The following is an 18242-nucleotide window of genomic DNA, read 5'->3' as shown; positions in this document are numbered from 1 at the left end:
ACCCAACGCAGCCATAAATAAATTTTTAAAAAATTATTAAAAAAAAAAAAAAGCAAGGGCTAATGTGAGCAGGAAGAAGGGAACATCACAATAAGACCACAGTTCTAGTCTCAGGGATGGGAAAGAAGGCACTGCCCTAAAATGCCTCAAGGCGGAGGCCTCCCCAGATGACAGCATCTATGTGAACAGAATTCAAATCATGCAATCAAGTCTGGGCTCAAAATGGCCATTTTGGGTTTTTGCTGGTCACTGGATAAGAAGCACTTCACAGGAATGATTTGCTCATTACACAGTAACACCCTTTCAGCCCCACTTTTTAATGGGGAAACCACAAGTATCTAGCAAGTCGGGGAGCCTAAGCGCAGACGAGAGGGGAACTGGTTCCAAAACCTGTTCTCACAGCCACTAAGGGTTTGTGTGTGCATTGGAGATGTCATAACTTCCAAGTCTAGGAGGGAAAGAAAAAAAAGGAAAACAGATTTAGATCATTTCCAATCAAGACTGGTCTGTCAACAGGCAGCACTGACCTCACCCGGAAACCTGTTAGAAATGCAAGATCTCTGACCCTCCTCCAGACCTGCCGAGTTTGAGAAGCATGACGCTAGAACTCATGGGGAGTGAGTCTCAGCCCTATGTCGGAGTGCCCAGGAACCATCCTGTGTCCCTAAGTAAATATTACCACCCGCAGCAGCCAGTGGTCAGTGCCAGCCGGTTCCCATCTGGGTCCTGGTGATGACAGGCCCCCTCTAAAGTCTCAGTTCTAAATTGCAAATCAAGAATTTCTTCCCAGTGCAGTGAGAGCAGGAGGGATGAGCGGGAAGGGGAGGGATCAGTAGGCACGCTTATCTTCTATTCAGCATAAAACCAGGCTCACCGAACAACCAGGGAAAGAAAAACAAAGTGAGAGCATTAAACACAGCTGGCCATTAGCGCTGACAAAGGCTGAGGGAAGCACCTTTTCCTTCTGTAGAGAATCTAACCCACACTTCACCCCAGGCTGGGGCCAAATCCTGAGCAGGGAGGGAGCTCAGGAAGAAGGGGAAAGGGCTTTTGCTTTGGAACAGGAATTTCTTTCTCAGATGAAGTTCGAAGTAAATAAAGGTGACTTCTGAGTGACTTGAGTAAAGGGTGTTTTGTCTTCTTTTTTTTAAAAATTCAAGACCCTACACACAGGCACATGCTGCAGATGAGATGCTTTTTTGCTCAAAAAACAACAACAAAAATACGCACGCAGGTTTTTTGGTTCCTAAATGCTGCTGGGGGACTGGTTCTGTTTCAAATGTAAGAGTTTAAGCTACAAACATACTTTTCTCACTGTGTATGCACATCTCCTCTCCTTCTGAGCACTGAGATTAAAATCCACCTCCTCTAAACTTGGCTCATTAAAGGCAATCTTCCTACTAAGTATTGAACCTGAACTACTTTGAAGCTTGCTGCAAATAAAGGTCAAACTATTTTCCTTCTTTCTTAAAGATTTAGGGGAAACAAGCTTCCACAAGGGCAGGAGCTGAATGAGTACTGAGAACCTGCCATTCGAAGGGATTCAAGAGAAGAGTTTCATTTACTTGCCAGCTCCCTGTCTTATCATCCCTCCCCTTCAAATCTCTGCACATCTGCATTGTTCAGTGTAAAATGAGTCAGGAAATGCAAAAGTGAGGGTTCTCATAGCAACGGCTAGCAATCCCACACCATCGTACATAAGCAGTATTGGCAATTACTAATTGGGCTGCTGCGAAAGGTAAACCCTCAATATACCTCATGTGTGAAGTGTGTGAGCCAGCATTCTAACAGAATTTGAAACTTATGTATTTCTCAGCTTATGTGTTTAAGTCTGTAGCTTTAAAAAGTGGGCACGTGGAGAAAACAAACCCAGGATAAACCAATGCTTAGCACAATCAATCTATAACCCCACCGAGAAGAGACCTAAGAACATAAGACAGCTGGGCCACGGAGGGGCACAGGTCCTACATGAACATATGGGAGAAATTTGAGCCAAGGGAGCGCTCTGAAGAAGCAGCTTGCTCCAAAGAAGCCCAAGGCAGCTTCTCGGCTTCTTTGGAGCCATCCTAGAAGCACATCATCCTCGACTCGTTAGGGCCCTAATTACTCTTCTGAGAACTGGATCGATTAGCATTAGCCCTTGGCTAGCTTACTTTTAAGCTCAGGATACTTCAAAACTGAGCCCTGCCATCCAATTAGAGTGTTTATCTGATGAACTGAGGGAAGACACCAGCTGTCTTCTAAGCTGTCTTCACCTCCTCATACAGATCACATTTATGTCAGGGCAAAAATCCAATCAACTCAATTTCCTGAGCAATGGGGAAGAGTCCATAAGGTCATGGCATTTTAGGGCTAGAAAGAATGTCAGCTCGCATTTAACATAATCCAAGGCCACGTAAGCTGGGACCATATCCCGGAGTTAACAATTGCTGGGGTAGCGCCTGTAAGCGTACAGCCAAGGGGAGCCAGGAGTGAGGACAGGTACCTGTGTGACCCTTGTGAAAGGCCAGAGTCAGCAGTAGGGTCTGGATGAGAACAAGGTCTTCCCATTTCTCGTCCAGTGAACTTTCTATCATCAACTGTCCTTTAAAATATCTCAAACTTACCTTTCACCAATTTTATTCCCCTAAAATTGGGCCTCCAAGTCCAACTCTACCAAGCTGAATATTTCCAGCCGTACTAAAAGGTAACAATCTCGTCAAGTCCTCCACAGGATCATGGAAAGCAATGGGGACAAAATGCCTAAGTACAAATGCTAATTATTGGTGGTAAACGTTACTGTGACAATTCTTACTGTTACAAAATCAAGGCCATTCACCAACGAACGAAAAAACACTCTAGTGAAGGAGAAAGAGAGAATCAATGAGAACAAGCACAAATACCAACATGGTATTGTTTCTGTGAAAAGTCACAAAGACATAATACTGGGAGAGGGTGCAGAAGAGCAAACAGGATGACAAGAATGTGCAAAGTGGAAAGAAAAAAGAAAAGTCTCTCTTTGGAAATTCTGCGCCATGAATTGTGAGACAAGCAGTCGGGTCCTTGAACAGGAGTGCCAGGCTTTTTACAGGGCATGCTGGGGAATCTCAGCCTTGAGTCTTCTTTCTATGGTGCCCCCTCAGCTTGCCGCAGGTTAGAGTCCAGATAAATGTAGAGTTCCTCAAGAAATCACTGATATTCTCTGAGCACCTTTAAAAAATAGAACTCAAACACGCTTGGATGTGTGTATGAATGAGTCACTTTGCTTTAATCAGATCCACTGTTCACTGAAATCTGAAAGGAAGTAAGATTAGAAAGCCCGGATCATTTCTAGGGGCTCAGAGAGCAAACGTGCTGATCTGCTGGGATGAACACCTTCTCAGGGGCGTCCAAGTAGGGCTAGAGACCACCGCCCTAAGTGCTACTTCCAGGGTCCCTCACCTCTGGAAACATCTGGGGCTGACAGAGCCCCCAAAGCTACTATAATGATATCTTTTGAACTAAAAAGACCCATCAGCTTGACACTTGGCCTGAACTTTGAATAGAGCGCTGGAAAGCAGGAGGTCGCCCAGAAAAGCCAGGATGTACGGCGGTAACAGCCCATCTTCCAAACTGGGGCAGTATCATGGTTGTTGCCAGGGAACAAGTTCAGTGACCACATAAGAAAAAAATTTTTTTTAAGTATATTCTGTATGAGATGGAAAAAATTATCTTTCACTGTTTACAGATGTGAGGGGCAATTTGGCAAAAGTCTTCTGATTCTAAAACTACACTGACAGCAAATGAGGCAATATGTTAACAATTCAACAAAAGTAACAAAGATTTTTGCACAGTTCTTGCAACATTTCTGTAAATTTGAAATTATAACAAAATAAAATGTTACGAGTATTATTTTAAAAAACCCAACAACTTCTGATGCTTAAGTGCTAGATAACCTGGGACATTTAACCACCATAATCAAGACACTGTGAAATATGCATCAGATCTAACAGTCCAGGGAACCTTGGCAAGCATCTCCTCAGAGGAAAGCCCTTTGTCTATCTCCAATATTAACAGTTTTATGCATTATCTGTCAAAACTCTGCTACTTGAGGTAGTCAGTTTAACCCTTTCATCTCCTTATGAGAAAGGAGGATTCCTTGGAGATAAGTACTGCTGCCCCTCTAACCTGTTCTCTCTAAGCTCTACTGAAGAATCACCAGGACTAGGCAAGTAGCTCGGCCTTTTCTTAGTAAAGCCGCTGAATAATTTATAAGGGTTGCATAGGGCCCATTAGAAGTGCCAGAGCAGTAATAACTGGCTTAGGACTTTGCTTACTCAGGGCTAAAGTTTAATTTGTCCATAAATGCCCTGCTCATAAACCCATCCCACAGGTCTGACCTGCTCTCTCTCTCCTCCCCAGTCACATGTCCTAGCCATGCTCTCAGCTTAGGTGTGTTCCTATTGGGGCCAAGAAACAAATCCAAACTCTAAAACAACTAAAATCTCATATCCACATTACTACATTTCCTAAAAAGGGCCACCACCATCCCATTCTTAAGCTTTGCTTTTGGTCATCCCAGAAGAAAGGTGGCATCTGGTTGATTCCTAGCCAACAAGAGAGCACAGGCAGATGAGATGAATGGACGGAAGACTGGAAAAACAGAAGAGGTAAGACCTTCAGTACATTCAATGTCAAGTTGCGCAACACATCCTAAATGACAGCACATAGGATAAGATCAAGAAAATATGCTCTGCTCTTTATTTAGGAAGTTAACTTTCCTAGGCCTCAGTTTTCTCATCTATGAAATGGGGATTGTAATGGTATCCACCTAACAGCTGTGGTAAGGATTAAATGAGTTAATTCACAGCGTATAATGCTCACTAAGGTTATTACTATGATTAGAGATTCAAATCTCGAGAGAAACCTAATCCGATCCCCTCACTCTCTGAAAAAGTCCAAGGCCCAGAGAGGTTACATGACTCTGAGGGGCAGTTTTAAGCCTTAGTCCAGTTCTCCAGACAGGCACCCGGTTTGGTACTCTGTTTTCCATTTTAGGGCTGCTGTGGCTCTAGCACTCATTCTCCATGGTAATAGCGCTGTTATTTTGTTTTCAGAATTTCCAAATAAGCTAGTAAGTGTTAGCCCAGAACCCGTGTGCATCCATTCATTCATCCAAGAACTGTCCAGTGAATGCTGACTCCGGATGAGGTGCTGTTCTAGGCACTAGTACAGGGATTCTGCAGTCACAAGACAAGGTCCCTGCCTTCAAGCATCTTACACTCTGGTGATACAAAGAGTCACGAAAACATACAAATAAGTAAACTAGAAAATTTCAGACAGTGGCAAAGTAGACAAAATTAAAAGGTGACATGCGAGAACCATGGCAGAGGTTAGAGTTGGGAGGGCGCAAGTCTCTTAAAAGAGGTCATTCATGACAGTTTCTTTGCAGTTTAATCTCTAAGGAGATGGCACTGTAACACCAGTTTCAGCATACGCATACATGAATATGCATGACTGTGTGTGATAAGCAGGGATCATACGAAGTGGCACAAACCCCTAAAAATTTCACTCTTGGGCAATCACGTCAGAAATAAACATACCACCTATTAATGACTATCAAAATAGACCTTTGGGGCTTCCCTGGTGGCGCAGTGGTTGGGAGTCCGCCTGCCGATGCAGGGGACGCGGGTTCGTGCCCCGGTCCGGGAGGATCCCGCATGCCGCGGAGCGGCTGGGCCCGTGAGCCATGGCTGCTGGGCCTGCGCGTCCGGAGCCTGTGCTCCGCAACGGGAGAGGCCACAACAGTGAGAGGCCCGCGTACCGCAAAAAAAAAAAAAAAAAAAAAAAAATAGACCTTTTCCGGACACTCTGGTACAGATGCATGGGTTAAGGCAAAAGGACACCAGAGTAATGGAAGTGGGGATCACGTGGCTCTCTTTCAGGTGAAGTTCATTTTTCTGGCCTCGGGAGGTTGGATTCTTAGTTCCTTGGCATCTGCGCGATGTGCCACGAAATTCCTGCCCCAAGAACCAGTTCAGGGGATCAAAGAGCTATTCTTACTGTCTCAGTTCAGGCCAATGGAGGGAGGGAATGGCGGTAGAGGCAGGCCACTCACCCCTCCATTCAGCACCCTCCTCCACAACGGGGCCATTGAGCGGGCGCCACAATCAGGGGCTGAGAAGAAAAGGCCGAAGGAAAGCATACAGAGTACCCGCGCACAGACACGTCATTCATCACCAGGCAAGTGCCAATATCTGGGAACAGCCATCTCAATTTCTGCAAATCCTCCAACCTGCAACAGCTGCTGGCGACTCTGGAGGGCAGCGCTGCTGCTGATGGTGCCAATCCCCAGCCCTGTCCAGGAGCCAAGTCCACATTACTTAGGTTAGAGACATGCTGGCTGCAGAGAACGGTGACAATGGACTTCGCAGCTTATAAAGCAGCTTACAAAGGGCTCCTGTGTATTTCAAAAAGCACTTCAGAGAGCTGGTGAGAGAAGCTAGCTGCACAAACGCATTCAAGCAGTTTATTCCTAACCCACTTAGTTCAAGGTCTCTGTCAGAACCCGTGGACAGAGTGGAGGAAGGTGCAGGGAACTGCGAGGGGGCTGGATGGCTTGGCAGCTGGGGGAGCTCAGGGAGTCAACCCCATCCCTTCTCCTCTGGAGCCCCAGCAGGCTGGGAAGTGATGGGCAGCAAGCAGTCCTTCACCTGATAACAGATGTCATGAAAGAGTCTGTGGGATTCCTTGGGTCTTTAGTGAGCTGTTTGTCTCAACTGTTTCCACCAGCATCCTCATGTAGCATTTACAAATGAGACTCTGAACACTCTAGATGCCTGCCACCATACAACCCCAAGGAACCTTCATCTGCCCCGTACTTTCACTGTGACGCCAGCCACTGGATCTCATGCTTTGCTTATTACTCCAAACACTCCAGGGACCCGCTCATCTCCTCCATGCCATCTATACTTGCCTTGTTAGACTCAGTTTGTTGTTTTTTTTTTTTGCAGTACGCGGGCCTCTCACTGTTGTGGCCTCTCCCGTTGCGGAGCACAGGCTCTGGACGCGCAGGCTCAGCGGCCATGGCTCACGGGCCCAGCCGCTCCGCGGCATGTGGGATCCTCCCAGACCGGGGCACGAACCCGTGTCCCCTGCATCAGCAGGCGGACTCTCAACCACTGCGCCACCAGGGAAGCCCCCTAGACTCAGTTTCTGGAGAACAATTTTGCCAGGTAACAGGAACAGAGATCAAAAGAAACTAGAGAAGGAAAAACATAGGGAAAAACATAAATAAACACATAAACACTGAGGCTCCTGTGTTTGGAGGCCAGAGCTCATGGAAGCCACTAAAGGACATGTCTAACAGAGTACACCAGACATGAAACACAAACCACTGTCATGGAAGAAAAGAAATACAGAGGTAGGTAACAATTCTTCATGAAGTTTGTAGTGCCCATTGACCTTTCAAACTTTTAAACTTCTTTTGAGAAGCTGATGGGCAAGACAGAATGGATAAAGAATTGCTACCTACCTCTGTATTTATTACCTAGAATGCACATCTATTTTCCAGTGTGACTTCCCTGGATTTTTCATGATGTGTTTTAAAAGCCAGAATTCACCAAGAGGAAGGGTCCCTGTGACAGACCTCAGAGAACCAACATTTGTTACCACAAAGAAAGAGCACAATGATGTGAATGCACAGCTATCTACCAGAGCTTTACTTCCGGCCCCAATCTGCTGCCAGAAACCAGCCAAACCCTGGCTGAAGCAGAGCTGGGCGTGCCTCAGCCTAGGAGGCTCCATTCCCAGGTCCACAATCCATGACTGGGCACTTCTGACTTGGCTCTTATGATCTAGGCAGTGGAGTTTCCATGTGCCAAGAGGAAGAGTTCCCCGAAGAGAACTTGACTACTGAATTTATTTAAGTATGTGCTGTATTGTGGTGTAATCTAAATGTTTCTTGTCAAAAAGAAGCTCCTTGAAGGCATATACTATCTCCCTCTTACCCCTTGTAGCGCCAAGCAATAACAGGTGTTAAAAAATAACCTCTGACTATTCAACTATAGAAGAGAGGGGTGTGAGCCTGAATAGAAGCGAAAACAAGTATCTGTTACCATGTCTCCCCACCCACCAAACTGTGGGGAAGAAATTCCCTCCTCTCTAGTCAAAGCAGACTGCTCATCGGGCGCATCACGTGAAAGGGAAAGAGGCCACTCCATGCACTAGGCCTCTTTTGATATGAAGGGTTGGTCTGTCATCAGCACATCCTAATCAGCAGCGCTCACAAATAAGGTGAAACTTAGGGGATTTTTAAATTCTTTTCCATCAAACAGTGAGAATCAAGAGTAAAAAAGAAATAGTTTGTTGAAGAAGAGACTAAAATACCTCAGGGGCCTAGAGGAGTTATTTCTGCAGTCCCTGCACATACGACATCATTCATGAAGAAGGCAGTGGTACAAATATAGCATAAATGTCGTCTGCTCTAGCTTGTAATTTAAAATGCAAATGCTAATGAGCAAACTGGTATATCAGTAGAGTTAATAACCGCATGCCTAGCACAGGGGCTGCATCCAAAACACACACAGAGAAGAGACAGACACCATGTTCCAATTTAAAAATAAAAACACCCAAATTAACCCTAGAAAAATCACTAGCAGATGTACAAGCTCAGGAAGAGGAGGCACACCAGGGCAGGGAAATGGGAACTTCTCCGCCCGCCATAGACTAACTAACTAGTCCATTTAAATATCTTCCTACATATAGTGAAGGTAAGCATGGGAGTTACTAGGGTTTATTCAGGACTGCTAATTGTAAAGCGTGAGTATAATAAGGAAAACTACAGGGAATCCAAAAAGCTTAAACAGAAAGTTTCTCCAAAGCTCATTTAGAAGCCTGCCAGTCAACTTTGCAGGGAGCTGTATGTCCAGAAATCAAAGGCCGCTGAATAGAGACGTAGATCCTCATTTATTTTATCATAAGCAAAGGATGGTTTTAAAAAAACCCTGAAAACGGGCTTCCCTTGTGGCGCCGTGGTTAAGAATCCGCCTGCCAATGCAGGGGACACGGGTTTGAGCCCTGGTCCGGGAAGACCCCACGTGCCACGGAGCGACTAAGCCCGTGCGCCACAACTACTGAGCCTGCGCTCTAGAGCCCACGAGCCACAACTACTGAAGCCCACGCGCCTAGAGCCCGTGCTCCGCAACGAGAGAAGCCACCACAATGAGAAGCCCGCGCACCTCAACGAAGAGTAGCCCTGGCTCGCCGCAACTAGAGAAAGCCCATGTACAGCCATGGAAGACCCAAAGCAGCCAATAAATAAATAAATTAATTAAATAAGTAAATCTATTTAAAAAAAAGAAAAAAACAACAACCCTGAAAACATACGAGGCCTGGATTAAGTGGGTGATTTAAACAAATGGGAAAAAGCTCTAATGATGAAAAACCACGACTGAGAATGCGGTTGTCTCAGACGCCTTCCAAATAGGAAAGGAACTTTTGTGAATTGTTCTTGCTCCTACAAGGTCTGTGCTTGGCAGCCCTACGTCAGGATCTGGGACCGATCCCATGGCACTGAGACCGAGCACAGCTCCTGGGGCTTCCTTAGAGCCCATCATGATGTGACCAGTGGTCCTATCCAGTTCCTTAAGTGGAAACCCATGGTGCCTCCTCAGGGGCAACAGGAGAGGATGCTTGGGCTAGCTGCCCATACTGGACACCACGTGTTCTAATGCCCATGTCAGTGCTGTTATATAAAGGGCCAGGAAGAGACTCTGGCAAATCCATCCCATTAGTTTGGGGAAGCCTCAGGAAAACTTTCTGAAAGGAACCCAAGGTGTGCAAAGACCCGGGGCTTGGGGGCAAAGACACTTTTCAATGATGACTTTTTGTTTTTTAAAATCCAGTCATGGGCTTCCCTGGTGGCACAGTGGTTAAGAATCTGCCCGCCAATGCAGGGGACATGGGTTCAAGCCCCGGTCCAGGAAGATCCCACATGCCGTGGAGCAACTAAGCCCGTGGGTCACAACCACTGAGTCTGCGCTCTAGAGCTCCCAAGCCACAACTACTGAGCCTGCGAGCCACAACTACTGAAGCCTGTGCGCCTAGAGCCCATGCTCTGCAAAAAGAGGAGCCACCGCAACGAAGAGCAGCCCCCGCTCACAGCAACTAGAGAAAGTCCACGCGCAGCAACGAAGACCCATCGCAGCCAAAAATAAATAAATAAATCTATTAAAAAATATAAAAAATAAAATCCAGTCATATCTGTTTGAAAGGGGAATGTGAAAGGTGGTTCCCATAGCAACCAAGATTAAGTCTTATGGGCAAAGTGCACACTGTTCACCCCAGAGCTGCCCATTACCAGATTTCTAAGCATTTCCCTTTCATTTCAAATTACCACACCATTTACACTCCCTCTCCTGCATCCAGGACACGCAATTTCCTACTCTTAGGCTGGCCAAATAGACACCCCCTCAGGGTGGGGAAGTGGTGAGTAGCCCAATCGTGGATGCTACTGCTTGCCACCATTACTACTAAATGGCTGGTGGAAAATGCCAAGAGGCTGACAAGATGGCATTGAAATATTCACATTGAAATTTATTTTTCTGGGGACGCCACAAGAATCGGATTAGAACCGCATCAGGGCACAACCAGAGACAGGTGCTGGTATTGGAAAGACTCCAGCAAAGAACAGCCATCAGAGCTCTGTAAGCTTTCCATTCCTTCCCCCCATGCCCACCAGGTGGAAGGCAGCCTAAATAATCTTTAACAGACTCAGAAAGAACCTTAGAGTAGGAGGGGAGGAGAAGGAATGGTAAAAGGAACCCTTGGGGAAAAACTCACAGGTCTGACCCTCTTGTACCACTCTACTGGCTCTCATAAGCGCTGCAGAGAACAGGCCTGATACCTCTGCAGGATATTTTCCCCCTATCTCATTGATATCAAAACTCCAGAGCAGCAAGAGTAAAAGGCAGAAGTCAGAGGACTTAGGAGGCAAGGGTTCTTTTCACTTACCTTTGACCTATCCACCCAGAGGCAATCAATGGGCCTATCCAGAAACTGAGGATAAATCAGCATCTTTCTTTCCTTGGCACGGGAAACCCAAATGAGATGGTGAGGGCAGAACATCCCAATTGGGAGGCTGTGCCACCCCTCAGACTGACTCCGCATAAGGTAGGGCCACCACTAGGACTCTCTCCCCCTCAGTTGCTGGAGCCTCTGGACTGACTGGCTGGGAACTGCCATATGGGCCTTGCTGCTTCCCTCACCTCTAGGTCCCAGCATCACACCAAGATAAGCAGGCCAGTCTAATGGAAATAATTAACTAGGAAGCGGGAGAGCAAGAATGCATCTTTAAGTGTTCTAGCTCCAAGGTCTGTGGCTGCCATTAAACCATGCTGAACAAATCTTATTTTTACTGATGTCTTTATTACTCTGTCTCAATCAAAAAAAAAAATTAAAATGACTACTGAAAAAAACTGAATCCTTGCCTCTTTTACCCTGAGACACTCGACTGTGTCCTGTACGTCTCCTTTGATGCCTCTACTGGTCCTTGGGTACCGGCCTTCCTAGGTCTCTTACCACCCAGGCCACTGTCTTCTGATCCTTCTACAGCTTGCTGATGTCCTCCCTAAAAGCGTGGTCCTCAGATGGAACATCACACTCCAGGCCTGAACTGACGCGGCTGAGCCAGCACTTGGCTCTATCCCTCTCTGGATACTGTACTTCCGGGTTATGAATCAGGATTGCCTTAGCCTTTTTGACAGTATCACAGAAGAATAATTTTATAAAAGGCTAGGAATTGTTTCTCCTCCCCTTACACTTCTTACAAAAATATTTTTTCTTCATGTCTATATATCCTGTACTTCAGTAGATACAAGTACTTTGCTTGAAGGCTAGCACCATATCTTACGCATTTCAATATTCCTAGCAAAGTGCCCAGTGGATATAAAAAATTACTAAATAGCCATGCGATTGAGTGACCCACAAACATGACGAGGCTCATTCTGGGGATGATTCACAATCTAAAGATGGAAGATAATCAGGCTGTAATAGTAGGCTTGCACTTCCATCCACGTGACCATTGGTGATGGTCTGCCTGCAGAGACGGGGAGTTAAGGGCAGAGTGCTGAATGTTCCATGGCGGGAGACCCAAGAAAGAGATTTACACGACGAGACAAAAGCAGAGGGAAAAATGATTGATGAGTCCATCCATTTCTTTACGCGACTCTTCCTGAGAGCTAATGATACAGGCAAAGCTGTTTGGCCTAAATGAATCGCACCCAGCTTTTGCCAAAAGAAAATGTTCCAGATCTTCCTGGATGCTCAAATACCACCTCCCTTGGGAAGTCTTTTCCATTCCTCAATTGCCTGTTCTTTCCTCTGCATTCTCATGGTATGTTGCCTATACTTTTCATAGTTCCATTTTATTTTTCCCTGTTAAAGTTTTTCATGTGGCTGTCTCAACTATTAGACTAAAAGACATTCAAGAAAGCAGAAATTATCTGGTTAATTTAAGCATCATCCACAAGCTATCAGAGACTGTGTTTCTTTTAGCGGGTTTATAAAAATCTTGGCCTCATTAAAAAAGTCTCCCCAAACCTGCTTATTGCGCTAATATTTCCTGACAAGTGACCCTAGAGGACCTTCTGACACGAATGTGATTCGTATAATTCACAATGATACCTTTAAAAGTGAACAACTAGAGCAGCCCTAGAAAAGTTTCATGTCAAGCTGCCCATTTCCAGTAATGGGACCCAACTGGAAGCAAGTAGGAGGCAGAGACAGAACCAAATGGGCAAGTCCCAAGAGGAAGAATACTCCACTTTACAAATATCCATTAAGTTGCAATTCAATTAAAGTAACTGAAAAGAATTCATAAGTATCAGCAGACCCTGTAACTGCTTAATTAAGGATAGAAGCCCAGCAAACACAACTACAACAACAGCGTGATTCATTAGCACCTCTGTGATAGCAGAATGGGATTTCTCACTTAAACATACATTGGTGTTGTGTTAATTTGGTTAGGCACTGGTAATCAATGGGGATCCACCATTCCTGGGGCCAGGAGATGAGGACGATATTCCTGTTCACCTTCCCTCTCCTCTCATTAAAGTTCTTGGTCTACTGAAACAGGCAGTTGATATTCCTATTAGGATTGGCTGGAGAAGAGACATTACAGAGACAGAAGGAAATGAGGTACTCTGTTCAAAGGCATTCGGGGTAGAAGGACACACAGCCAACCCTTTAGCTCATCATGCACAAACCCGCCACCATTTATCAAACCCCAGACATCTAGGACCTCTCCTTATTGCTTCCCTTGTCATAAGGCAGCTTCAAGAGGGGACTTGTAATCAAAGAGAAAAAAAAATTGAAAAATGCCAAAGGGCAGGCAAAGAAAAGTCTCATTTTCTGGTCTTGTTTCATATGACTAGGTAACTGGTTAATTATAAGTCACCTGCTGTGATCCACATGGAAACCCCCTGCCAGGTGGCTGCTGCATTCTTGGTGGTTTGTACAGTGAGTTCCACCCCAGGTGACAGACATCCACTCCCCTCCATGCCAAACCTGCCTCGGTCCACAATTCCTCGCACTTATTGCTGTCCCACCGTTAAGAACAAACACAGAAATGTAAATGGGGCAGGCTCAGTGAGTTAGAAGACTCCAAATATCTGACACAAGACTCCTTAGATTACTTTACACTGAAACCTCAAATTATTACCCTCTTCTCATTCAGGCATTTGGTTTACAGGCACTAATTTGATACCTGCTATGCTTAGCCAACAGGACAACTTCCTGAACTGTGCCCTCAGCATGACCCAAGTAGCCCAGAGCTAAGAAAGTAATGCAAAATAGGGCAACATAATATAAAGGTCACAGCAATAAGGCACACGCTCCAGGCCCACCGGTGCTGTGAAATAAAAACGTGGATCATGGGCCAAGCAATCTGCAAATATGTGCCTCCGTATCCCTTTAGATGAGATACTAAGTAAAAGGTGACACACAGGACAGGTGAAAATGAACTAAAAATAAAGACTGAAGGTAAACTGCTTTTGTTCTAAGAGCTCACTAAATGCTAGATGAGGAAAAAGGGCCGTTTTAAACAAGTGTTGGGGGCCTGAGGAATGCTGACCTTTCTGTTAACTCAGGACAAGAACTTCCTGTGACTGCCTCTGAGACTGAAATAAGTGCACATAGGAGGAGGCCACAGCAGCAGGCGGGGGGACCTTGAACCGTCTCAGTTCTGAGGCGGTAAGGTCACCTGCTCACCGGCTGAACCTAAGCCAGGTGCTCAGAGGACTGAAGGGCAAGAGCTCTCAGGAGGCGCTGGCCTGTTAGCTACAGCTGACTTTGCCCAGCCCCACCTGCTATCCCATCTGACCAAGCAATCATTCCACATGCAGGGGTGCAGGAACCATGACGGAGAGGCCAGCTGGCTCGGGCCAAATGCCACTCCCTATCAAGCTGCGGGGCCGTCTGCCCAAATAAGGCCACGTAAAAACGGAAAGTGTCCACCCCACCTTGAAATCCAGAGGGCTCTCCAAAAGGCCGGGAGTGATGATCCCAGCACATATGGGATTGCTGAACAATTTTCTTGACTTTCCCCTTGAGAATCACAACCCTAACGTCATTTCCAGCAGACGTCAATTTTACAGGGTGCAGGGCACATTCCACAGAGAGCTGCCAAGCCGTGCCATGAGGACCACCTTCCAGGTGAGCAGCTACACGGTGTAAGCATCGTGTCTGTCTACGCTGACGTTCAGCTTTGTGATTGGTCCCGGATGACCGAGGGACCCTTCTCTCTAGGATCCTCCAGCCATGTTCTCCATCGCATTCATTCTGTCTCCGCAGGGTCACTGCCCTAGCAAACATTTACTTGTATCCTTTCTGAGTTCCTGTTCAGACTAGTGCCTCTCAAGTTCCTGATACCTTCTCACTTCATCTCTTTTATATCCTCATTAGCCAAGGAGACTTTGTTGAGTTTTACAGTCTATAACTGGCACTATGAAGACAATAGGTATACTGAATAGCTCTTCCAAGTATCCATGCCACGTTCTGCACCAATCCTAAGAATTCGTTATAAAAGTACTCAAGATGCTGACATCTTCAGAATGTTCCCTTGACCCTTTAGCATTCACTTTTCTGTACTCCTTTTTCCATTCTATTAGACTGCTGTGAAGAGCAGTCTATTTTAAATTCTGTTCCTTATTGCCCACATTTACTCCCCAATCGTACTGACAAAGATCATCTGTGACTTACCAATTAATCAACAGTATAAAATCACTCCCTAGTTCCTAACTACTTGATCTTTTAAAGTAAAACCCGACACTGCTGACTCCTTGGAATTCTCCCCTCCCTTGGCTTCCAGAAGACTGCTCTCTGAGGATTCTCCATCTAAATCTCTGACCACCAACGATCTGTTCCAAGAACCTACTACTCTTAGTGTCGCCCTTGCTGGTGGACATCAAAATCTGCCCAATAACTCAAGCCTTGGACCTGTTTACTTTCTCTCCCATACTCAATGTCATCCCCCATCCTTGACCAAAAAACCTCAGTCATTCCTTGAATTAGGAAGTCTTCCTCTTAAATACTCTTCCAATCTCTCCTCTCCTCCATCACCAGCTTTCGGGCCTCTATCCCTCTTGCTTCTTAACCACTCTCCCAGCCTCCAGCCTCACGTATACCAATGTATCTACCAAAATAAACTTTCTTAACACAAGTGTGAGCATGACACACCCCTGATACCTTGAGCACCTCTGAGGGTCCACAGTATATTCCACAGAAGACTAGCTTCCATCTGTGTTTCCAGCCTTAGCCCACTCTTGACTCTTTATACCCCACCAATACCAAAGGATTCATGGTTTCCTGGACACATCAGAATGCATCATACCTCTACATCTTTGTATACCTGCTGGTACCTCTATCTAGAATATTCCTCTCTTCCTCCCCTCCCGTCCTGTCCTTACAACATTGCAAACTCCTATTTGTCCTTTAAAACACAGCTCAGATACACAATCCCTGATCTCCACCTAACCAACCGTTCTCTTCTCTGTGCTACTTCTGTGCGTTGTAAATACTTCTATTTTCTCACCTAACACCCAACACTACAGCTTGTTCATGTATCTGTCTTCCCTCTGGCGCTTAAGACCTAGGACTGTGTCTTACCAGGATGCAGAGTTCCTTGCTCCAGACTCAAAGAGGAAAGCCAGTAGCTTTTCTTTTAGTGAGCATTTTGCTTAGTCAGGAGGAGGCTAGGACAGCTCCTAGCTCCTTCTCTTGATTTACTTGAATTAATGGGGAGGTCAAAGTCTCCGTGGTAGAGCCACAGGTACGTGCACACATACTGCACAACTGTGCCATTCTATACAGAGTTAAGGAAAGCTCTAGTTATGAATTCACTAAGTCTTTGTGAGAAGAACAGGAAGGAAACACTTATTGACGATCTACTTATGGCAGGCTTGCTCTAAACCTTTATACATCCTGAGCGGCAAGAAACTTTCTCCAGTTAACTGATGTGTAAACTAACGTTTGAAGAGAGTCAAAAAAACAAAACAAAACCCAAAAAAAACAAACCTCCCTAAAGTCCCCTGCTTGTACAGAGCAGAGCCATGATTCAAACCGAGGCCGGCTTTCTTTTCCAGCTTTTCAATATCCTGTATCCCTGCCAGGTTTCTAAAGAAATCAGAAGATGCATAATACAACTGCATAGAGTACGGCAGGAGAAAAATGGAAAAGCTTATGTTTCTACCAGGAATTTGCTTCTGTAATCTATCTTTCACAGTGTAAGTTAACTCAAGCAATGCCTTTTGAATTGCTAAGCTTAGATTAATGCCAAGTACACAGAGGAACCAGCTGATGCCGAGTTGAGTGATCAGGCTGCTTGTGTTTCAGCAAGGTACCACCAGAAGGGTACTGCAGGAAAACTCCAGGCAAGACAGGTTTAAAGCTCTGAGCCGGCTCCATTCAGGTGGTTTTAAGTTTGGAAGCCAGAACTTCAATGTTTTCTTTCCCCTATAGATCTGCAGCCAGCTTTCCAGGAAAGAATAATACTGTTTCTCTTTCACACCTCTGGGATAAAGCTCTGCCAGAAGGATGCTTTTGTTTTGCGGGCAGAGAGCAAAGAATGAGTTGAATATATACCTCAAACCCTGTAACAAGAATTCACTGCTAAGAAACTCCTCCGCTACAGAAATCTTAAGAGAAAGGGCACAAATGGCTCCATGAAAGGACTCACACACACTGCCACGCTGCCCCTCAGTTTACTTACAACTCATATTCGCAGACACGAGAGCACAGCCCTTCGGCGAGGTATGGACTTCTTGCGGCCTTTCTTCTCTAGAGCTGCCCCTGAGCTGCAGAAAGCCTGCAGAGCTGGGCAGTGATCAGTAACCTCTTAAGAGAGCTCAGGAGCCTCGCGGAGCAGTGAGGGCCAGGCAGCAACAGTGAGCTTCACGGCTTTCTGCTAGGTGAGTGACTAATCGCACTTAACAATCCATTTAGTTGGGGCCTGAGGGAGACCCTTATGGGGAAGAAACCGTCAGTGCCTTCGAGGAGAGCAAGGCTGAGGCGATCTGGCAGGGGATGGCAAACATGGCCCCCAGTTCTCTTCCCCCATGGCAAATTCTACCCCAGGATTCAACAGAAGTAGTGCTGAGGCAACAGGCTGGCCTCAGAGGAGGTGGCGTGCAGTGGGTAAACACAATGGAATACAACCTTTGGGAATGTATATCGGGGTGGGGTGACCCTCTCCCTCAAAGACCACAACTGCGAAGTACTGATGGAAATAAATAACTTTCTTGTCTGCCGGCAGGGAAGAAATGAAACGGTCTGCTCCTTGAATGCACACATGTAAATTTCTCAAAGAGCACAGTTCACACACAGACTTGCTGGCTTGTGAAATGTTACTAGATAAGACAGGATAAGAAAGATGGACAGTCAGTCAGCAAAGTAAAGGAGGAAGGCTTGCCCTGGCATGGCACCCTTAGTGCAAGAGGGAAATACCAGGGACGCAGGGGCTTGTGAAGGTAATGTCACAGCTGGGGTTTCATAAAGGATTTGGATCCTAAGGACACTTGAAAACAATAAAAGAGCACAAGTGGCACTGCCTGTGGATCTACAAGGGCAGAGTGTCTCGGCGCCTCTGTGGCCTTGCCCGTGACTAACACAGCAGGGCGGTCCATCCCAAATGGGCAACACCAACGGTGAGCACTCCATCATTAATGTTTTCCTATGTCTGGAATTCCCTTCACTCAGGCTGTGTGAGGATACGGGCTGTCTTGTTAGCT

At 45.9% G+C, this 18242-nt stretch overlaps 1 protein-coding gene across 1 annotated transcript in view; it reads right to left on the bottom strand.

Moving 5' to 3' along the window:
- The window catches only part of SND1 (staphylococcal nuclease and tudor domain containing 1), a 419523-nt gene that overhangs the window by 129895 nt on the left and 271386 nt on the right, over positions 1-18242 (bottom strand). The gene's annotated exons all lie outside the window — the stretch shown is intronic.

Source organism: Phocoena phocoena, chromosome 9 (assembly GCF_963924675.1).
Source record: "Phocoena phocoena chromosome 9, mPhoPho1.1, whole genome shotgun sequence".
In the NCBI taxonomy this organism is placed as follows: Eukaryota; Metazoa; Chordata; class Mammalia; order Artiodactyla; family Phocoenidae; genus Phocoena; species Phocoena phocoena.
This window is presented reverse-complemented; position numbering and strand designations above follow the sequence as displayed.